Source organism: Lactuca serriola, chromosome 5 (genome assembly GCF_051521515.1).
Source record: "Lactuca serriola cultivar US96UC23 chromosome 5, Lser_US96UC23_V15, whole genome shotgun sequence".
In the NCBI taxonomy this organism is placed as follows: domain Eukaryota; kingdom Viridiplantae; phylum Streptophyta; class Magnoliopsida; order Asterales; family Asteraceae; genus Lactuca; species Lactuca serriola.
This window is the reverse complement of record NC_136412.1, coordinates 127,665,520-127,690,611: the sequence shown is the minus strand read 5'-3', so window position 1 is coordinate 127,690,611 and position 25,092 is coordinate 127,665,520. Positions and strand designations below refer to the sequence as shown.

Here is a 25,092-nt window from a genome sequence, read left to right as displayed (position 1 = left end):
ACCTTAAACCATAAGGACCATTCATGTAATTTACTCTCTCTGTTTATATATATATATATATATATATATATATATACATATATATATATATATATATATATATATATATATATATATATATATATATATATATATATATATATATACTAGGTGTGAAACTCATGTATTACACGAGATTTAGAAAAAAATATTTAATATAAAATTATAAGCATTACATATTTTTTAAAATAATAAGTTTATATAAATACAAAGAATATAATAAATAAAATAAATAATTTAATATATAATGTAAGATATTTGAAAGATTGCAGAACATTTATTAAGAAATTTAATAGAATGATTTACTTTATATATATAAATTTCACTGGAATATTGATTTTAAATTTAAGAAAATGAAAATTATAAGAAAATGAAAAGTGGAAAAAAAAATAATTCAAAAACTTTTAAAAAATGACATATGACAAAATCAATGAGAACATGACATTTGACAAAATTGATTTTCATTTATTAGTTTATATATATATATATATATATATATATATATATATACACACACACACACACAGTAGGTGTCAGACCCGTGTATTACACAGGTTTATAATAAAAAGATTTAATATATAAAATTATAAGCATTAACTATATTTAAAGTAATAATTTTATATAAATACAAAGAATATAATAAATAAAGTAAGTAATTTAATATATAATGTAAGATTTTGAAAGTTGTAGAGCATTTATTATGAAATTTAATAGAATGATCTACTTTATATATATAAATCTCATTAAAATGTGGATTTTAAATTTAAGAAAATGAGAAGTGGAAAAAAAATAATTCAAAAATCTTAGAAAATGACATGTGTCAAATTTAATAATAACTTGATATTTGGCAAAATTGATTTTTCATTTATTAGGTTACTAGGTGTGAGACCCATATATTACATGAGTTTAATTAAAAAAAACAAATATAAAATTTTAACAATTTGAAAAGTTTGAATTTATAAGAAAAATGAGAAAAATTTGAATTATTAAAATTAATGATACTTTAATGTATTGAATACATTACATATATAAACTCTTTCTAATAAATACTTTACATATATATTACCTTACACATTAAATGTGAAATTTTAAATTAATAAAATGAAAAATACAATAAAATGACAAGTGGAAAATAGAAAATTTAAAAAATCTAGAAAATGTCATGTGTCCAAATGAATGAGAAGAAGACATGTGGCAAAAAAAACCTTCATTTATTATAGTATATGTATATATATATATATATATATATATATATATATATATATATATATATATATATATATATATACTAGGTGTAAGACCCATGTATTACATAGGTTTATTTAAAAAAAAAATGAAATTTTAACAATTTGAGAAGTTTGAATTTATAAAAAAAATGAGAAAATTTAAATTATTAAAATTAATGAGACTTTAATACATTGAATACATTACATATATAAATCATTTCTAATAAATACCTTACATATATGTTACCTTATATATTAAATGTGAAATTTTAATTTAATAAAATGAAAATTACAATAAAATGACAAATGGAAAATAGAAAATTAAAAAATTCTAGAAAATTTCATGTGTCCAAATAAAGAAGAAGAGGACATGTGGCAAAGAAACCTTCATTTATTAAGAAGGATGAAAAAAAAGTACAAATATATTTGAAAACTCACTAAAAACACGTTTCTTCTTTTTGTAGCTCGTGGACCATAATTGAATTGAAGTGGGGTTGGTGCTATAGAAGGAAAAAAAGGAGGTAGGGTGTTAATTGGCTTTTAAAAGAAAAATCGCTATAAAAGAAATCAAAATGACTTATACAAAATGTTTTCTCTCATTATTAAAAGGTGGCTAAGGGAGCTGGTGGGGGTGTTTAATTGGTTTAAACAAAAAAAGGTTAATAGTAAGTTTTAAAAGAAAGTTTATAAAAACTAAATGGATAAAAAATGGTTTGTTATTAGGTTTTTAATCAGTTAAGGGATTAGGTTAAGGTTTAAAATAAGTTTTTCTTAAAAAAAAATAATTTATTAATACAATTTAGAGTAAATTATACGAATGATCCATATGGTTTAAGGTAATTTGTGCGTTTGGTCCCTAATTTATTTATTTTTTTAACTTAGGAGGTCCATACTATTTGTTTTTGTCACGTGCTTGGTCCATGTCTTACCTAAAAACACTATTATTTAAATAGGAAAAAATAATGAGGTATGTAAGGTAAGGTGAGGGGGTGGGGTTAGGGGTGTGTTTATTTAAATAAATTAAAAAATTAAGGGCAAAATAATATTTTTTAAGTAAGACAGAGACCAAACACGGGACCAAACACACAAATTACCCTAAACCATAGGGATCATTCGTGCAATTTACTCTACAATTGAAGCACAAAAATATTACATGCTTCAATGAAATGATATTCTCATTTTTGGAACACATTAACACACATGAAAACACTTGATAGAAAAAACATTGCAACGACTTTAGTTTTATAGATAAAAATCAAGGTTGCAGAAAATGCTAGACGTTAGCTAGACGGTGGACTGGGGTCTAGGGATTAATCGGTTAGACGGGGATTAATCGGGGACCATTAATTATTAAAAAAATAATTCAAAATTTTATAAATCTAACTTTAATACTAAGAATATAAGTAAATAAGAATAAAAGTTGAATAATAACTTAATAAGTTTACCAAGAACAACCATTTATCATCCAAAATAAGCATAATCAGTTTAGAATGAGACTGTTCTTCAATCGGGAATGAGATTAAGCACTATGGTCATTCTTGTGATTAACCCAATATCATGCTCTCTCTATAATAATGGTATAACAAATAATTCAACACAAATCCTCCAAACAAACCAGTAAACCATGTGTTTAATCCATCTCTACCCGTCCCACCCCACTATTTATTAAGGATCAATTTCTTATTTCCAGTATCAATTTCTTATTTAAGCAATTCATCGAGCACATTGTATGCATGTTGATAAACAAAAAATATAACACACAAGCATCAATTTCTTATTTCCAGTATACAAATAATTGTTTATTTCCAGTATACAACCAAATAGAATGAAACCCAAAGTGATTACAGATTCACAAATTCACAACCAAGATATAACAAGAAGGAGAATAAGGAACAACTCCAGTTTACTTGTTTCGTGGTCACGATGGCAGTTGATTGCTCCTCACGATGATTGAGAACGAGAACAGGTGTGCAGGATTTCAATCGCTAACGAGATCATATGACTGTTGATTTCAATCGCTAACGAGAGGGAGAAAGAGTCGAGCAGGTGAGCAAGATTAGGCTAACGAAATCATATGGCAATTGATTTCAATTGCGACGAATTCCGATGAAGCGATTTCGAGCAGCAGGATTGGGCTTTTCCGATCAAACCGATGCTTGTTCTTCAGCCCTGTGAAAGAGTCGAGCAGGTGAGTGGATTAAAGAAAGAGTCGAACAGGTGAGTCGAGCAGGTGAGTGGATTAAAGAAAAGAAAACAATCAAATGTCTTAACAAAATCATATGAAATCGGTGGAGTAGGATTTTCTGATAAAACCAAGAATCCCAAACATCCTCTAAACATACGAATAAGAAAATAGAAGAAGAAGAAAGAACGATAGCATGATAGCATGGGTGTCGATGGCTAATGGCTAATGGTTACAATTTGTGATTCGGAGGGCGTCATCACATTTGCTTCAGGGGTATCGATGGCTAATGGTTAACGGTAGCAAGAGGAGAGGATTCGAACTTCGGAGTCCAGCAGGGTAGGAGTCGGACCATCAAGAAAAATGGGGAAGAACGTAAGGCAAAGGAAATAAATGGAAGTGTAAAAGTTTGAGCATCCCACATCGAAGCTGGGAACAATCTATCAAAAAATAACTCTATAAAATGGAATCTTTAGTATGTAAACAAATGCAATTATGTTTTAGGGAAGCTGGCTCCTTTGAGTCAGTCGGTCCTTTAGAGTTAGATGGACCGATTAGGACCGAGTTGGACTGATTTGGTCCGATTTGGGCCGGTTTTGACCGATATTGAACAAAGCCGCCTAGCCTAACCCTTTAGCACCTATTCGTAGGCGGTTGGAGGCTGCCAAGCATCTAGGCGCCGATTAATCGGCCGCCTAGACCGATTTTTACAACCATGGTAAAAATTTTGGTTTAAACTCAATTGGAGATTGAAAATATGTTTTCGGAAGTACCCTAAAAAATGTAACCATTGCTCTCTCCAGATCTCTAAACACATGCATTGGTGATACTTGGGAAATGGTATAAGACTAGGTCTCTATGTGACTATGTCCTAGTTCCATCAACATGACTCACTGTTTGAGACTATTGACCAAACTATTATATATGAATACTGATATATCATATAATGTGTTGATATTAGGATCATTCTAGAAAACTTAAAAGGATAAGCAGACAAGAACAATCTCAAGTGATTGATAATGTTATTTAGGAAATGATCAATGTAAAAGTATTACATAATAATTCCTAAATAAAGAAAACAATTCTCTTTTCTCATAAAGACTTGTGTTCTTGTGAAACAAAGTGATGGTAACTTGGAAGAGTACTAAGTAAGATACCGTAATTAAGTTTAACAGTTAAGTTTGTTGTAACTAGTGAAGCTATAAGTAGTACCATGTGAATGAATCGAATACATTTGCAAACTTAGACACAAAAAATGTATCACGGTAGAATAGACATCTAAGACTCTAAGAGTGACTATGAGAGCAATATCAATTGTATGACTTACACACAAAAAATGTATCACGGTAGAATAGACATCTAAGACTCTAAGGGTGACTTTGAGAACAATATGAATTGTATCATTATATATATGTGTAGTATTTTAGTAAATTTTAATATGAATATTAATCTATGATTATTCATATATTCATTGTGGAATAAAATTTTATAGCAGAATAATAATATAAACGTAGTATCTTCACGTTTTCATTTTGATTTACTAACTTTATATATATATATATATATATATATATATATATATATATATATATATATATATATATATATATATATATATAGGATGATTCTACGATAAATAAAATGAATACGTGAAGACAATATTTTTATGTTAATATTAAGGCATAAATTTTATATATGTTTAGTATTATAATAAATTCTAATATGAATACTAAAGTATCGTTGTTCATATTTTTACTTGTAATAATTTATAATGTGAATGTTAATATATGGTTATTTGTATATTCATTGTTAAATAATTATATAAGAAAATATATACGTATTAGAATAATAACATAAAATTAGTATCTATATATTTCCAGTTTATTTTCTTTAGGGTCTTTATTTGAATATATATATATATATATATATATATATATATATATATATATATATATATATATATATATATATATATACTAGCCGTTTACCCGCGCCAAGTGACGGGTACGAAATTGTTCTTTCATTTACTGTAATAAATTGCTAACATTGTCAATGCATCTTATGACAATCTATCAAGTCTATTATTATGATGTTGTATTTGACACCATTTTGTTTTTTAGTAAGATCATAGAATCTGATTTTGACCATCTTTGATGGAATTGCAAGAGCATCATGTCAGCCCACATCCTCCAACATAAAAACTTTTCCTGTTACTTATATTTGAAAAAAAATATATATTTTTATTTGTAGTGTACTACTATTTCATTGCTACTAAATATATAAACAACATAAAATTTACCTTATCACACCCCTGTTACACCCACCAGACTTATCCCCATATTCAAACTATATTGATTCGCTACTTCTCATCCATTCATAAACCAGAAATTTACAAAATTATTACCAATGTGTCGTCTTTAAAAAAGCTTCCTGATTATAGCAATTGCTTTGATATGAAAAAAATAAAAATAAAATGATTTTTGTGTTTATTATCAAAGTTTAGTAGATTTCATTCATTCATTCCGTTTTATTACTTTCTTTGTTTTTATTTTATATCCCCTGTATCTAATTTTTCTCGCAACAACCCAAAAAGAAATTGATAGACATCTTATTATTACCTTATCCATGTAGTCACCAACGTTTTTACCCTTAATTTGAACATTGGAAACATTTGACCAGCCTATTCATCATATAACAACAAATATCATACACATTAATATTGTGAAATTATTATTATTATTAAAACTTAAAAATCAATATTGTGTTGTAATACACTACTTTGAAGCTTTTTCTTATCAAAACAAAGATAAAGGGACAATATGAGTAAATACCCACAAAATAATAGTGAGAGTCAATACACATAAGGCAAAGGTAACATCACTAATGATGTACAAAATTAATGATGAAAATCTCTTACCTAGAGTGTTAGAGTGTGAGGCTGGTCTCTCTCTTCATAGTTGAATCTTAAAACATCCAACTATCGATGTACATAATTATTACACCAATGAGTGAAATCTCTTTTCTAGGTGCAGGAGATACAAAAAAATAGAAACACCATTATATCAAAGCGTAAGAAACGAATATAACACCTCCATAGTCTCTTCAAAATATATTTACTTTTTATAGGAAACATAACTAAGAAAAACAAATTTTTACAGTAATATATTTACCATATAGCATACCTTCCCACTAAATCATCGGATCCTCTTATGATCATTATCACATAACAGGTAACTTATCCAATTCACAAACCTATGATGAGTTTTTTTAAAGCGTCTATAACCTACAAATGGGTCACTTATAATATTAAATATATTGTTATAGTATATATGAATATAATAAAGTAAAAGTACGTACCTCTCCAAATATTATCAAAAAGTTCTCAGAAACACCACTACAACAATATGAAAAAATATGCAGAACTGTCAATTTTCCTGCTCAAACTTATTTAGATCCATTCCAAAAGCACACGAAGTAAATACTCTTCAGAGATGTATTCTTGGTTTTTACAAAACTTTGTAGATTTCAAGTAATGAGTGGATAAAAAAATACATAAAGATTACAAAACTTATACAATTATACCCAGATTTCAAATCTTTATTTGCAAACTACTTTATAGCAAAATGTGCATATTAGGAGAAAAAACACAAAAAACTGAAATTAAAAAAAAAAAACAAAGTAAGAAATTTATAATTAAATCGATCGAATGAGAAAGTGAGAAGGGTTAGAAGAGGAAAGAAATTCAGGTTTACCTCTTCCAATAGAAAGTAGCCGTGCCTATAAAGGAGCAGGTTCACACCGCTACATAATCAAATTTCTTTCAAAACCCACATCAGAAACCACTGAAACAAAGTAAAAACACAAGCATAAATAATTAGAGTTAAGAGGCTAAGGAACAATTCAATGACACAACGACAATAAAATCATTGGAAGTTTATGAAAAAAATCCAAAAAAAGGTACATGCAAGGGTTGAGGATTGACTAATCTATCGTCATGTCTTGAAAAATAAACTAACCTGATGAGGGACCTTGATACAAACTAACAACTTCAATACCAAAGGCTAGATGATGATGTAAGGCAATACCTGCAACAACCTACCAAAAGATGGTTCAAAAGGGTAGTCTAATAGTGAAATAAACATAGGACCATAACAAAAGAGTCACTTTCAACTTGATAAAAAAAACGTAAAAACTGTAATTTAGTCCAAAGAAAATGTAAATAATGTATGTATATGGTATGACATATGTACTATACCTTATAAACAATTATGTGTCAACTGTGCTGCTCTCATTAACACGATTAATCAGTAACTCTATATTGTTCCATTGTTGCAAGGACCTTCCAACCTTATTTGTACTGCATGAATAACCAAATAAATAAATCTGTGACCTCAACAAATTAGCAAAAGTTAATGCTACAATAAATCTGATCAATCCTCAAAGTAGTTCTCCATCATTGCTTGATTCTCAGTTGAAAAGAACATGGATTTTGTGTGATGAGTTTTCATCTTTTCTATATATCAATTCATTTAAGTCTTTCCACCATTTGATGTATGCAACATGTTAGACATGTCTTGCATCAACATCTTGTTATGTTGTGAACTTAAGTGCTTAGGATTTTGATGTGGCTCAGACAGAAACCTGATAATGAAATTGGATAGACCTGATAATGAAGTTGCATGTAATATATGTAATGGTCCTGTAATGTTACAAAAAACACACAAAAAAATATAGTTTAGAAGAACTTAAATATTTGCTAAAACAAACTATAAAAGGAAATAATTTTATCGAACCACACATATGCAGCTCAGCAAATACACTTTCCAATATGTTTACTCATTGAGACATTTTGTCAAACAGTTTACACTCATAATAATAAAACCCATATATAAATACCAACACCAAAATGTTAAGCTAGTCTTTTGCATGCTAAAGAAGGATTGAATGAGGTTATATAAGGATTAAGAAACTTTGGTGTTAGATGCAGTTAAAAAAAATGAAGAAAATGGACCAAAATAAAGTAAAAAACCGAATAAAGGCAAACCTGATAGAGAAAAGAAACAACGATGAATGTGTGTAGTATGTGGGGGTTGTGTCATGTTCTTCCCTTTTTCACATACCGTTGACGCCGACCAGCAAGCAGCTCTTTCAGAATCCAAAATTGAGGAATTTATACCCCTTTTTTGGAATCAGATATTCAGGATTCTTCTCCTTGGTAATTCGATTGGAACGGGTTTTACTGGTGGTTGCATTGATGAGTGTTGTGGTGGTCAGCATCGATGAGTGGTGTCGGGGATGGACAACAAGTTAGGGTAGAGAGAGGAAGAGTAACGGATGAGAAAGAGAGCAATTCAGAAATTACCCTGAAAGTACCAAATCAATCATCAATTTTTAAACGTAAACCACTTTCAAGTAAATAGAGAGAGAGAGAGAGAGAGAGAGAGAGAAGGAGAAGAAACAGAAGACGGTGATGGAAGTAACTCATTGTTCGAGATAGGGGAAGAGCAAGAAAATAATAGTCAGGGTGAAGGAAAGCATCGAGAGTAAGGGAAAGCATCGATGAATATAGTTTGGAACAACAATGTGTAGATACCTGTTCGGTGTTCAGGGCATGATTGTGCTTGTAGTTTCTGATCTATGTCGAGTAATACTAAGATGGTAATATCATATTTCCTTGAAATTGAGATACATGGGACTTTTAGACTTGACTTTAGGCAGTTATGTGTTGCCATAGTCCAACATTTTCTATAACAGGAGGCCATACGTGGTACACTCTAATGGATCAATGCGAAGGGCAAAGAAAATGTGTAGTCAAAGTTGATTTGTGCCATCGAGCAAATGGTAGAAGATATATCCATGGGCTCCTCAAGGATTTGGTGTTGGCAGAAATGTATATCTATACTCAACATACATTGAAAATGGTTTAACCACATTGTCTACATTGAGTCCCCATAAATATATATTGAGAAAGGAAATTATCAGAAACAAGAGGTAAAATGGAATTTACTGTTTCACGATTCACACAAATATCAAGAAAAAAGGTACAATTGATCATTATGCAGGGCTTGATCGAATCTAATGGTTTAAATGATCATAATACTCGTTGTGGAGACATATCCAATTTAATTGTGTTTTGAACTAAGAGATGTTGTAACATGTGTAAGTGTTAGTCTGATGGTAATATGCTTAATGTTACAACATGTTAATGACATAATGGTTGAATTGACCCGTATGAATTACACACTTCACTCAACCAAGAAAAGGAAAAAACAATTTATTAGATTAATTAATTAGAAAATAATTAATAATTAATAAAAAGAACAAAGTATCACTTCTCTGATGTAGTCAAACCCCCACGAATACGATTAAGAAAAATACTTCAATTGTCGTGAATGTATTAGAGAACCGAGGGCAATAGTGGCTTAGTGGGGATAGAAAGGTCGGCATATGATACGGTCGGTCAAGGAAATTCTAAGTGTTGATTAGATAACACTTATCCCTCTGTAAAGAAACTAAACAAGTCAAAGATTTCCCAACTTCATCATTTCATTCACTATGAAACAGATGGTTTATACATCAAACAAATTACAACGGAAACCTTACTACATATACTCTCACTCTTATAGGAATCTAAAATCAATACAAAGAACTATAAGAAATATGAACAAACCCTAATCAGAGTGTAGAGAGAATGAATAGTATCACACACTAAAAATATCTGTATTCCGTCAACTAAAGTAGAGACAAAGAAATATATACTTCGGATCAACTATAAACGGGTATAACTAGCAACCCGCGTGTAAACCCGATACCTACACAAAACATACACAACACACCTCCACAAATATACAGATATACACAAATTACCCATAATTTATAATTAATGTTAAGTTTGTAACAAATACAAAAAACAACATTTCTCAACATCCCCCCTCAAACTAAACATTAATTTGAGAAGACATGAACTTAACCAATTTTTTTAACACATCAACCATATTAAGTCGACTCACAATATACTCATGTTGAACACTACCAAGTGACTTTGTAAGTATATCTGCATTTTGATTTGAAGACACAATTTTATTCACTTTTAGTATTCCATTTTCAGTTTTTTCCCTAACAAAATGAAGATCAACTTCAAAATGCTTTGTTTTTTTCATGAAAAATAGGATTCAAAGCTAATTTAATTGCAGGCTCATTGTCACAAAAAGCATCTACAGGTAAACTTGATTTTATATTCAAATCATAAAGCAATTTTAAAATCAAAATTATCTCACAAGTTATACTTCCTAAAGCCCTGTATTCAAATTCAGTAGAAGAGCGAGAAACAGTACTTTGTTTCTTACTCTTCCATGAAACAAGAGACCCACCTAAGTACACCAAATAACCAGATACAGACCTTCGACTAATAAGACATTTAGCCCAGTCTGCATCAACAAAACCAACCAAATTAAAAGAGCTAGACTTTGTTAAATGAATTCCCATACCTGGACTATTTTTCAAATACCTCAACAGTCTGAAAGCAATATTAACATGAGATTTATATGGCTTATGCATATATTGCCTCAACTGTTGAACATCATAAGAAATATCTGGTCTAGTCACAGTAAGATAGATCAATTTTCCAATAAGTTTATGATATTCAGTTATATTAACCAAATAACCAGATTTTTCCAATTCATATTCTCTTTAATGACCAAATTAGGCTCAAGTGGTGGTTTAACAGGTTTACAAGCAAGCATCCGTATTTCATGGAGTAATTCCATACAATACTTTCTTTGATTAAGACAAATTCCATTCTCAGTTTTTAATACCTCAATCCCTAAAAATATTTCAGATCTCCCAAATCCTTGATTAAAAACTGAGACTTAAGGAAACTCTTAACATTATTTAATTCAGCTTCATTATTACCAGTTAAAATAATATCATCTACATAGACAAGAAGAACAACAACTGTATCTTGACAATTTATAAAAAATAAGGAATAATCATTTATGCTTTGTTTAAAGCCAAAACTGGAAAGAGAAGAATAGAGCTTCTCATTTCACTTTCTTGGAGCTTGTTTAAGCCCATAAAGAGATTTTAATAACCTACAAACTCTGATATCACCCTTAGAATGATATCCTCCAGGTTGAGTCATATATACACACTTAGACAAATTTCCATATAAAAATGCATTGTTAATATCTAACTGATAGAGAGGCCCAAAATTATGAACAACCATAGAAATAACAACACGAACTGTTACTATTTTAGCTATAGGAGAAAAAGTCTCCTCATAATCTATACCCTCTCTCTGATTATATCATTTAGCAACAAGCCTGGCCTTATATCTTTCTATATCTCCATTGGAATTATACTTGATTTTATAAATCCATCTACATCCAATGGCTTTTCTTCCTTTAGGAAGGTTAGTTACTTCCTAGGTATTATTTCTATAGAGTGCCTCCATTTCCTCATTCATAGCCTTGATCCAATTAGGATCCAAGGCTGCATCACTATAGGATTTTGGTTCAACAGTTTTATTCAGACTAGAAACAAAGCAAAAAATTATCCTTATTAAGAGTTGAATAGTTAACAGACCTTTCAATTCCATACTTATATTTGCCTTTTACAGTATAATCATTAAATCTAACTGGCATGTTAACATTTCTACCTGATATAGTAACCCTAGTTGACAAACTATCAGAAGGATCAGAATTAAGTGACTCATTTTCCAAGGACAAAGCTGAAGAGTTTGGAAGCATCTCACCAGAAGGAGGCACATTTACCTCACCAGTCAGTTGCTGACATTAGAGGGAAAAGTCTCATCTAGGTTATGGTCTGCATTAGCACCATCCAACTGATGGCCATTTCTCAAACTTTCTACCCTAGTGTTATCTAGAACATAACTAGAATCAATTGAATCATCATAGGAAAACAGGTCATTTGAGTCTAGAAGGGCAACAGATTTATCTGTCAAAGATGAGGATTTAAGCTTGAAAGGAAACACAGACTCATAGAATTTTACATCCATGGAAACAAAAACAAAATTGGAATCAAGAATAAGTACTTTATAACCTTTTTTTATCAGAAGAATAGCCAATAAAAATACATTTATCTGCCCTTTCAGAAAACTTATCTGAATTATTTAACTTGGTGGCAAAACAGAAACATCCAAAAACTCTAAGTTTATCGAAAACTGGTGTATTGTTGTAAACAAGTTCATAGGGAGAAGCACCATTTAAAACAAAAGTTGGAGTTCTATTAATCAAGAAAACAGAAGTTAAGATGGCATCTCCCCAGTACTTGATTGGTATACCAGAATGAAACATTAATAACCTAGCAACATTTAGAATATGTCTGTGTTTTCTCTCCACAACACCATTCTGTTGTGGAGTATGAACACATGATGTTTGATGTATAATTCCTTTAGACTCAAACAACTGTCTCATTCTACTATTTAAAAATTCAGTACTATTATCCGATCTAGCAGTCTTGATTTTAACAAAAAACTGTTTAAGTAAAATATTTAAGAAGGTAAGAACAGAATTATAAACTTCATCTTTGGACTTCAACAGATAAACCCAAGTTGCCCTTGTATAGTCATCCACAATTGTCAAAAAATATCTAAATCCTTCTGTAGTTGTCACTCTATAGGGACCCCAAACATCCAAATGGATTAACTCACCAAGTTTAGAAGTAGTATGTTGACTAACAAGAAAGGCTTGTCTAGTCTGTTTAGCTTTATGGCAAACATCACATGGTGGTAAATTCTCATTTCCAATTTTTAGTTTGTTCCCTAAAGAAATAAGGCTTGATCAGAAGGATGACCAAGTCTATTATGCCAAGTTAGTTTAGACACATAACAAACAGAAGAGGAAATAGACGAATTAGATAGATTACCTGAAGGTACACTATTTATGTAATAGAGATCTCCAGACTTACTACCATTCCCCACCATCACCTTTGATTGTAAATCCTGAATTTTACAATTATGTTCATTAAAAACAACTTGATAGTTACTATCTTTGCAAACCTTATGCACTGACAACAAATTAACATTGAAATCAGGAACAGCAAAAACGTCAAATAGAGTCAAAGAACTGGACAGATTCATGCTACCAATCTTATCAATTTTAGCCGAAGTACCATTAGGATGACTGACAAGTAATTCTTACTTAGACACATCCACAGTGTCATGGAGCAGTGACTCAGAAGCTGAAGGGCTTACTTTAGTGGTTTGGTTTAGGTTTTGCAGTTTAATGATAGGGGTGTGTTTGTAATTAGCCTTAACTATAGTTTACGGTTGTACCGAGTTTACGGCCATAAACACATTACGGCCGTAAACTCTTCACGGTCTTGAGGTGTATAAATAGTGGGTTTGTCAGACGATTTTGGTTGTTGATGCCTTTTGTATTCACGGTTCCCACCAAGTTATACCAGACGTTTATAGCTATAAAACGTGTACAAGCTTGGTTTGTTACTTCTTTGTATTTTAATTCGTTTTATGTGATTGTGTTTGCTCTTGATCTCTGGTAAGATCCGTTTTTGGACCTTACAATTGGTATCAGAGCATAACCTGTGTCAAAGGCATTCTACAATCGTTTATTGGTGCTTGTTCGTATTTCTCTGCAAAAGGGTTTATTGTTTCATCAGGAATCCGAAGTATTTGGTGTTTCCAGTCCAAGCTTATGGCCGTAAACTCCGATACACGGCCGCAAACCAGTCAAGTTCGTTAACCGTGAATCGAGGCTCTTTGGCCGTGAACCGATTTTTGGTGCAAGTTTGTTAATTTGAAGACCGTATTCTAAATCGCATTGAACCTTGGACCGTGAATTAAATTAATCTCTTGAATTTTTGTTAAAAATTGAACTGAAAAAATATTAATCGAAAAGTTGAAGTTTACGACCGCAAACTCCTTCCGGCAGTAAACCTCCTTTTTCAGCAGTAAATCTTGTTTTCAACAGTTAATTTTATTTTACTTTTAAATATTAATTAATTTTAATTAATTCAAAATGGAATCTCAAACTCAAAACCACTTTCAAGAGCTTGATGCTGTCATGGACACCACCACGCGAATTCCAAGGCTCATGTCTGCTGATGGGTTTCCCGAGTGGAAATACAGAATTGAAAAATACATAAAGATGAAGGACTTCAAGATATGGAAATGCATCATAAAGGATCCAATCAGAATCACCACTACAGTTGTGGGGCAGGTGGTTGACAAGAAAATATAGAACTACACTGATGAAGATTTTGAGAGTGTAGAAGAGCAGGAAAAAGCATTGGCCATTTTGACCATGGCCCTATCACCAGACATTGCTCAAGGGTTCAGAGAGTATACTTCTGCTAAAGCTCTGTGGGAAGCCCTAATTGAGGTGTATGAGGGTAACGAAGACATGCGAGAGAGTCACCAAGATATGTTGTGGCAACGATTCAATATGTTTAACTATGTGCCTGGAGAGACTCTTGAGGCTCAGCTGCAGCGGTTCACAACTCTTAATACAAAAATGACTGTGACAGGGATCTTCTACACAAAGTCGGAGATAAATAAGAAGCTACTGAATGCACTCCCAAAATCTTGGGACATGAATGTAGCAGTCATTAAGAAGACTAAGGACCTCATCCACCTTTCTCTAGCTGAAGTGATGGCAGTCATCAAAGCATGTGATATTGATAACAAGCAGCGAGAAATCAATCATGTGAACTCCTACTCAGCTACGAATCTTGGCATCTTGACTAACAATGCTCTTTCCTCCTTCTCTTTTTCTTCTGCAAGTTTATCATTCAATACTCCTCCACAAGCTCTGACACTCTCCCATCCATCAGCTTCCTCTGCATCAGCCATGCCCTATTCACAGAACCAATCGTTCGTGGCTACTCAAGCTGCCTCATCCTCAAACGTGGCTTCTTCTTCAAGAGGAAACGAGGGTGATGAAAATCTCATTTTTTCAGCAGGGCTTGTTAATTGCTACAATGCACTTGTAGCCGGGGAGCTTCCACCTCAATTGTCATTTGCAGATCTTGATCAGATTCATCCTGAGGACGTTGAGGAGATGGATATTACATGGCAAATTGCCATAGCAGTCTTTAGGGTAAAACAATTTACCAAAAAGACTGGGAAAAACAACTAGGGGATGAGTGCTGATAAGAAGGTTGGATTCAACTAGGGAAAGCTGCGATGTTTCAACTGCCACGAGCCAGGGCATTTTGCTTGTGATTGCCCACACCTAGACAGAAGAGTAAACAATGACAGGACAATGGTTGCAGTTGGGAACAACCGGAGCGGTGGTCAGACAAATAATGAGAAGGCTATCGTTGCGCAATCTTTTGATTGGGAGGATCAGATACAAGCCCTCAACTTATCTGGACCTGAAAATGCTTACCTGGAACAGGTAAGGGATGATGCTCCGGCAGGGATTGTGGCAGCTGAAGACAGTGTGATGAAGCTACAGTTTGCATTGATGGTATCCTCTTCTCGTGAACCTAATTCATCCAAGGTAAGTCTACGATCATGCTCTCAAGGTTGTATTGATTATGTAAAAAATTTGCATGAGAAAATTGAGACATTAGAAGGTGAACTAGAAAGCCTTAGAATCCTTCGTGAACTTAATGACAAATTAAAAAGGGATGTAGAAGACCTTAGATATGAAGGGTACCAACTTAGAAAAGGTCAAAAACCACTTAAGGCTCAACTAGAATAAAAAAATTAAGGACTTTAGGAAACTTCAGGAAGACTACAACAATAAATGTGAAAATTATGATTACGTAGTAAAACAAAACGCTGAATTAGTGGCTGAAATTGAATCTTTAAGTGGAAAATTTGAAACCGCCAAACTTGATGTTAGAAAATATGATCATTCAAGTGAGGTAGTTGCAAATATGATAGACCACAACATGAAATTTAAGAAAAATCAATCAAAAGGTCTAAGGTATAATCATGTGCCACCTCCATTTAATCATTCATATCTGCACAAGCCTCTGTCCAAAGAAGAGATTGCTAATGAATCATTTATGGTTTATGGCAAGTCTTATGGTTTTGTTTCAGGAAGATTTATTAATGTTGAAGATACTAACATTTTTACTTCTCTTGCAGATCAATCCTTGAATCAGTCACAACACGAAGTTGAAGGATCTGTTTCTGAAAATAAAACTGAGTCCAAACCTGAAGATTAGGTCATGCTAACGCCAAGAATCTAAATTGTCTTGCGAAGAATGAGATGGTTCGTGGATTGCCTGTCAAGGACTTCATCACGTTTGAAAAATGTGTGTCATGTGCTCAAGGAAAGCATCATAGAAAGCCACACTTGCCAAAATAGGTCAATTCAATTAGCCAGGTTCTTCAATTACTTCATATGGACTTGTTTGGTCCAATAAATGTTCTCAGCATCAAGAGAAGTTCTTATTGTCTGGTTGTGATTTATGATTTCTCTCGATTTACGTGGGTTTTCTTTCTATCCAACAAAGTTGGCGTTGCTGCATTGATCAAGAAGTTCATTGTATTAGTTGAGAACCAGACTAACAATCGGGTGAAGGCGCTTCGGACCGATAACGGAATAGAGTTTAAGAATTTTGTTCTCGATCATTTTTGCGCAGAAAAGGGTATCCTGCGTCAATTCAGTTTGGCTCATACACCTCAACAAAATGGTGTTGCTGAAAGACGGAACAGAACGTTAAAAGACGCTGCAAGAACGATGCTGTGTGATTCAAAGCTACCAGTTTTTTTCTGGGCCGAGGCGATAAACACCGCCTGTTACGTTCAGAATCGAATGTTAATCAACAAAGCTCAGATGAAAACCCCGTATGAAATTTACTATGGACACAAGCCATTAGTCAGTCATTTCCGTGTATTTAGCTGTCCTTGCACCCTTCTTCACTTAGATGCCAACCCGAAGTTTAATGCCAAGGCAGATGACTGGTATTTTGTAGGGTATGCTGCTCGCACTGCCTATAGAGTCTACAATAAGAAAATAAAGCAGATTGTGAAATCTTATGACGTGCGTTGGTTGGAAGAAAATGAGACAGATGCTAGAGTGGGTCCGAATTGGTTGTTTGATTACACATCGCTTTTTAAATCCTTAAATGTGTCTTCAAGTGATGTATCTAGACATATTTCGTATTGGAAGAGTATTTATGAAGATGAAGACGAAGAAGTTGTGTACAAGCCTCTATCTACATCCTCTACTTCATCAAAGGGGAAGTCTAAAATTTCACTTGAGGGGGAGTCCGCTGGTTCACAGAAGGGAGGATCTTCCGCTACATCTGAGGGGGAGTCCTCCGCTGCACCTGAGGGGGAGTCTTCTGCAACATCTTCGGGAGAGTCCTCTGCCACACCTCAAGGGGGGTCGTCTATGCAACATGACAGTCCTCAATCTTCAGTCCAAACTGATTCTCCTGATGCTGATACTACACCTCATATGTCAATAGAGAAAGAGTTCATTCCTAATGATGCTTCCGCTGTCTCTTCAACTTTTATGGAATTACTCTTTCCTGATCTTATCGCAGATGAGTTTGTCGCAGAGCCGTCTGGAGCTGCTCAACCAGAAAATGAAGGAGGTATCAATATTCACACTCTTCATGTCTCTCTCAATGACATCAGCCAAGAAATACCTTCAAGGATTCAACGCGATCATCCGATCGAAAACGTCATTGGTCAGATAGGTGATGGTGTTAAAACCAGAAGTCAGAGTGGAGACGTTAATACATGTCTGTAGTCTTGCTTTATTTCTCAAATTGAGCCCAAGAATGTTGAAATGGATCTAAATGAACCTAGCTGGGTGGATGCAATGCATGAGGAATTGCACCAATTTGAAAAACTCAGTTTTTGGAAGTTAGTTGAGTTACCGAAGGGCAAGAAGTCTCTTGACACACGATGGGTTTATCGCAATAAGCAGGATGATTCAGGGGTCATTGTGCGAAATAAAGCTCGATTGGTAGTTCGTGGGTTTCGACAAGTCGAGGGTCTTGATTACACTGAAGTTTATGATCCAGTAGCTCGCCTGGAGGCTATTCGTATCTTCCTAGCGTATGCTTCTTACATGAACTTTACCGTTTATCAAATGGATGTCAAGACCGCCTTTTTGTATGGCAAGGTGAAGGAAGAAATCTACGTTGATCAACCCCCTGGCTTTGTTGATTTGAAGTTTCCTAATCATGTCTACAAGTTGGATAAGGCGTTGTATGGGTTACATCAAGCTCCTAGAGCGTGGTATGCGACTCTAACAAAGCACTTGCTCGAACATGGTTACTCTCGTGGCACTATCGATCAGACTTTGTTTATCAAGCACGTCAACAAGGACCAAATACTCGTACAAATCTATGTCGACGATATTATCTTTGTATCAACCAGTCCACAACTTTGCAAAGAATTCGAAGGTGTAATGAAGAAACAATTTGAAATGAGTTCGTTGGGAGAAATGACCATGTTTTTGGGGCTTCAGGTTAAACAGAATTCAACCGGAATCCTGCTACATCAAGCCAAGTATGTGGAGGATATTCTTGAGAAGTTCGAGTTTCACGATGCTAAATCTGCGTCAACACTGATGGCTGAACGACCTCTTCTGACTCGAGATCCTGAAGGCGAATCCGTAGATCAAACTCATTATCGATCGATGATCAGATCGCTAATGTATCTTACTGCAAGTCGACTTGACATTATGTTTGCAGTTTGTCAATGCGCACGCTATCAGGTTAATCCTAACTTTCTCATCTTATTGCTGTCAAAAGAATTTTTCGGTATATCAAAGGAAGCCTAAATTGGGTCTTTGGTATCCGAAGAATTCTGAATTTGATCTTTATGCTTTTACTGACAGTAATTATGGAGGCTGTGAGCTTGACAGGAAATCAACCTCATGAGGATGTTAGTACCTAGGTGACATGCTAGTTTCGTGGCAATGCAAGAAGCAACACACTGTCTCGACTTCCACATCAGAGGCGGAATACGTTGCTGCATCAGCGTGCTGCTCTTAAGTTATCTGGATCCAACATCAGCTGTTGGATTACGGTTTGAATTACTTTGAAACCCCTATCTATTGTGATAACGAAGTTGCCATTCAAATTGCCAAAAACCCAGTCCAACACTCTAAAACCAAGCACATCGACATTAAAATTCATTTTATCGGAGACTGTTATGAACGATCACTAATCCGGCTAGAACAGGTCCACACTGATAATAATGTGACAGACTTATTCACAAAGCCATTTAACAAAGCTCGCTTCGATATGCTTGTAGGATTTCTGAAAATGATACGTTTTGAGGATTAAGTTTTTTTATTTTTATTTTTTTATCTCAATTTTTTATTTTTATTCTTATTATTATTTTTAAATTTTCTTTTATTTTAATTTTTTTATTTCCTTTTGTTTTCTTGTTTTTAGGATAGATTAAATTTGCACATTGTGTTTTATTTTATTTTATTTTTATTCTCACCCATGCACAAATTTAGGGGGAGAAATATTCAAAAATCCAAAAAATAAATAAATAAATAACCCAGAAAATAAAAAAATTATTGTTGACAGTTTCGTTTGAAGGTATTGTCATGGGAAATGAAATCAACAACTGATAACGGGCAATCTGAATCGGCGTAACGTACCTTAGTTGAATCGTCTGCGCTCTGTGCTCGATGCGCTAGTAGGCACGAAAGATTTTAAATGGACTTGAGTAGGGAAAGTTGAACCTAATGAATTTAAGGACTTGACAAACTTTGACCTAGTTAGATTCGTTTAACCTGATTTCATGACGCTCGGGTAGGTTGAGCAGGGAGATATACATGGGAATCTACCGGTCACATTAAATAACCCGTATCTAGAACTGTGGATTCACTTTTCCTTGATATGCGGATTCTGTCCTTAATTCCGGTTGGATGAGGCGACTGGTAAATTCCGATAAATTAGGTCTGTAGAATATCATTTTCTTTCTTTTCGTCTGTTAGTCATATGTTGTCTCCTTTGCGTAACTTCCAATCCGACCTGGTACACAACATATGCAACTCTATTTCTCTGCATGTTATATATATATATTAAATTCCTCTTATCTGTTAGCCATATGTTGTCTCCTTTGCGTGACTTCCAATCCGACCTGGTACACAGAATATGTAACCTTCTACTTCTCAACCCCTCTGAAACAATAAGTAATAGAATTCTGAATCTATTCTGTCTCTGAATGGTTGTCTGCTTACCCGGTGTAAGGAGTACTCTGGAAGTTCTTGATGACTGGGGCATATCAGGAAGCGGGAAACACGTTCAAGTACACTTAAAATTGAACTCATACAGATTGTATGTAGATCTCGCTGCTAGATTTAGGTGGACAACAATATCCCTGGTTGTTGTCAGTTAAATGGTCATAAGAAAATTTTATTTAAGAATTAGGGCCAATCATGATAATAAAGTTACAATTAGATATATGCATGTATCATGTCATTGGTAAATTGTCCAAAATTGTCACAAAATTTTCATGTTTAAGTGGACAACAATACCGACGATCGATCAGACGAAAACGTGAAGATAAGGGTACCGACAAGCGGATAAAGGCTGTCCAACAACTTTGATCCCAAATCACTCTTAAAGTTAGCTATTACTTTGGTTTTTGTTGAGTTTGTTCATAGTGTTCTTCTAATTTAAATATTAGGGGAGAAATAAATAAATAAATAAATAATTCAGAAAATTAAAATTTTTTTTAAAAAAAAGGTGTTATTTCTATTTTATTTCTTTTTCAGAAAATATGAAAAATCCAAAAATATTTTTGTCTTTGTTTTTATTTGTGTGCTAAATTTTCTTTTAGTTTTGTTTTGTCTTGAAAAGTGATTTCAGGTGAAGATGAAAATCATGGAGTTTGTGTTGAAGATTTCTGAGCCAAGGCTTTGTCCATGAGCATCGAAGAATTCTCATTCAAAGGAGCAAGAAATGAAGATTATTCTTTCAACATTCAATCTTTCAACCCCAGAAGCAAGGTGAAGCAGAAATTGAAGATTATGTGACAGATTGCATTGAAGTCTCCTCAATCAGTCTGCTGCTATCTGTGAACCTGCTGAAGTGATCCAGCAGATTTGTTCTCTCTGATGTTCTCTCTGAAGATTATCAAGCTGAAAGCACTATCTTTTGAAGAATTAGTACGTCAAGCCTCCTCACCCAATGTGCGTTCAGAGTCAAATCTTGAAGAAAAGTTCAAGTGCTCAAGATGAAGTCATTCATTAAAGAGTCATCAAGTTCATCTTGAAGTTGTTAAGAATTTGAAGATAAATGCTGAAGCCAATCTCCCATTGAAGATTGACAAGAAGAGCCAACTACTTTTTAGGGGGAGCTTGTTGGGTCATTAAGAAAAGAAAGCTATAAACCAAGGGGGAGATTGTTGGGGTCAAAATATGGTTTATACTTTGCATTTCTGGGAAATTATATTTTTGTGTACTATTTTATGAGCTTACAGTCTAGTTTACGGTCAGGTCATGTTTACGGTTGAGTTTACGGCCGTAAACACCTTACGGCCATAAACCCATTTACGGCCCATGTTATCCGGCCCATGTTCTCCAAGTATAAATATAGGTGTTAGGGTGAGGAGTAGAGATTGATGAACCCTAAGGAGTTTACGGCCAGAGAAAAGAGAGTTTACGGCCATAGAGCATTTTGTGTGAATCTTTTGTATCTGGAACTTTAATTCTAATCAATTCATATAGAGATTCATATTATTCTTCTTCTCCTTCTCTTCTATTTGATCTGACATCATCCATTTGATTGGGATTCCGCACCATCAAACGGATCTGATTGATACACAGGCAAATTAGAGACATACAATTGGTATCAGAGCATCACAAAATGAGTTATACTGGTTAAAGTTTTTTTTAAGTCAAATTATTTTAATTTGATTTTTTTATTTTTATTTTTATTTTTTATTTTTATTTTATTTTATTTTATTTTTTTCTATTATTTTAGTTTTTACTTCTTTTATTTTCCACAATTAAATTTTTAGGTTTTAAATTTTTATTTTTTTTATTTTGTATGAAATTTTATTTTATTTTTTTAATTAAAATAATCCTCAAAAGTTTTTTTTTTAAAATTTAATTGTGTTGGAATTCGTCAAATACAGGGTAGTTATCAGGTAAAAAGGTAAATGAAGGTAAATATAGGGTTCACTGCCGGAATCTCCTTATTCACGAGATTCCGGCCGCAAACACAAACCTTTGATCTCTCACTCTTCAAAATTTTTTTGTCGATTTTCGCAAATCCGCTTCAACCATCACGTCGGTAATAAGTTCTAGATCACGAATATGTATTTTATTGCATCTTTTACCGCGTGATTTAATTGAAAATCGGAGAAACAGATTCGACGGAGCTTACGGCCGTAAGCTTGGGCCGTAAACTCCGTGTAGGTCGTGAATCTATGTTATTTATTTATTAATCACACATCCGTATGTATCTGTTAAATATTGTGTTGCTTTTTAGCCGTTTTTGCGTGTTTTTCATGAGTTTTTCGATATTTTGTTCGTCGGCCGTAAACTCTTGTTCATAGGCCGTGAAATCGGAGTTTACGACCCAAGAACAAATGATTTACTGCCCAAGAACAAATAAATTAAACCGTGTATTTTTGCTTGAATCTCGACCGTAAACATTGATAGTTGTTCGAGTAAATTTTTGTTTTGATCCATTTTTTTAAATAAAATATTTTTTTTTTCGGATCAAAATAAAAGTTTAATTTTTAATATTTATTTTGCACATAATTTTTCCTTACAGTTTGTGGTTGAGTGCAGAAAATGGCAAACTTGAAGTTCGCAGATATGCACAATCTTGCCATTGTGCTTGCAGATCCTCCGGCTATTCATTCAGACATGCGATCGATGATTCACAGGCTGCGGGGGTGCTGTTTGTCTTCCGCCATCACAGTAAACCCGATCGTGTATCAGAACTTAATCAGAGAATTTTGGGCGACTGCTAGCTCAAGCATGGATGATGGTCACTTTACGGTGAAAGCCATGGTTCAAGGACGTGAGATTGTAATCAATGAAGGTTTCATCCGAGATGCGCTGATTATCGATGATCAACCTAATTTCCCGAAGGAAATTGGGATTGAAGATACTCATCGAATTCTTAGAAGAATGAGCTATGAAGGAACTTCACCGCCAACTCTGAAAAAGCTTCTGCATCCGTATTGGAGGTTCCTGGTGCATGTGTTCGTCAGTTGTGTCTCGGGTAGAAGGTCAGGAGCAGACGAAATTTCACAACAAACAACTGGTGCTCTCGTCTCTCTTGATGCAGGTGTGAGGTTCAATTTCTCAAAATTCATCCTGGATGAGTTCGTTATCAACATCAGAGCCTCTACTCGAGACACATTCCTGTTATATCCTCGATTTGTCCAGATGTTTATCAATATTCAATTTCCAGACGTGAGGAAGGAAGGAGAAACTCTTGACATGAAGTATTTGGGTCCTCACACGGTGGGACTCATCAAGCAAAACCGCAGAGGCAAGGTTGTTTTTCAGGGATTATATCCTCTTGAGAAATTCGGGAAGTTCACGGAGCTAGATGAACCCACGAAATCCTATGGTTCGTTTGAGCAAACTACGTCTGAGCTGGAGTCTTCTGAAAAGTCGTCTCCAAACAATCTTGTCATTGATATTTCTGAGGATGAGGGCACTGAGAAAGAAGATACACCAACTCCTGATGCTTAAGTAGATTCAGAACATGAAAAAGTGTTAGGTCGTATTCAAGATGATGCGGGAACGAATGTAGATTTGGGAGAGAATGTTGGGGAAGACAAGAATGACTCTTTTAGTGATCTTGACCTCACAGGTTTCGATCATGATGATATTGCTGCTTCCTTAGCTAGCAGTGCTAACGTGGTGTCACACGAGAATCTTGACACCATTTTCAACAATGTCGATGATGTTGTTCCTCTAACAACTGAGACAAGGAAGTCAAATGAAACTTTTGAGACAGAAACTCCAACTTCAGGGCAAATGGCTAATGTTTCAATTCCTATGAAGATGGTTATAGGATGTTCCCCTCCTATATTTGTTTCTCCTACAACTGAGCCATTTGTGAGTGTTTTTACAACACAGTCTGACCAACCCTCGTCAAAAAGGCAGAGAAGAGATTTGAGGCAATCTGAGCTGATAGCGAGTCTAGTTAGTGGCCTCCCAACACCACCTGTTATTGCTGCTACTACCAGCCTTACGGCAACTAAGATGTTTGCAACAAGTTCAAGCCCTACGTTTAATGTTGGTGGTCCCTTTGTTCCACCTGGTTTTTCAACTCCAAGGTATAATCATGATGATGCGTCCAAGAGGTTGGCTTTGCATATGGTTGAAGAACAACTTTTGATGCCAAATCCTCGAGGCAAGGGTGTTTCTATTGGAGAAGGTGGTTCTAGAGGCGATAACCTAACTCTTTCTGGTCTTCAAAAAGAAATATTAGTTCTGAGCCAAAAGAATATTGAGCTAGACATTCAAGTGTCGGAACTTCACGCTGAAAATGCAAGGCTCAGTATTCAAGTCTATGAGCTGCAATCTGATAAATCAAGTCTTGGTGTGCAAGTGGCCGAACTTACAAAGGATAAAAAGCTGAAGTCTAAGCAGATCTCTGACCTACAAGATCATTTCAATTTGCTAACTTCAAGCTGTTTTGCACTTAAAAAGAAGCTTGAGGAAGACCTTGGGGACAAATACCAGACATCCGCCG

At 34.0% G+C, this 25,092-nt stretch overlaps 1 long non-coding RNA gene across 1 annotated transcript; it reads right to left on the bottom strand.

Annotated features, from left to right (window-relative positions):
• Positions 1 to 7,116: 7,116 nt before the first annotated feature.
• Positions 7,117 to 7,829, bottom strand: LOC145051221 (uncharacterized). Its single transcript, XR_013683468.1, has 3 exons — positions 7,703 to 7,829; positions 7,464 to 7,542; positions 7,117 to 7,289 (listed from the first exon to the last, which is right to left on the bottom strand). It is a non-coding gene; the product is annotated as an uncharacterized LOC145051221 (long non-coding RNA).
• Between the last annotated feature and the right edge of the window lie 17,263 nt (positions 7,830 to 25,092).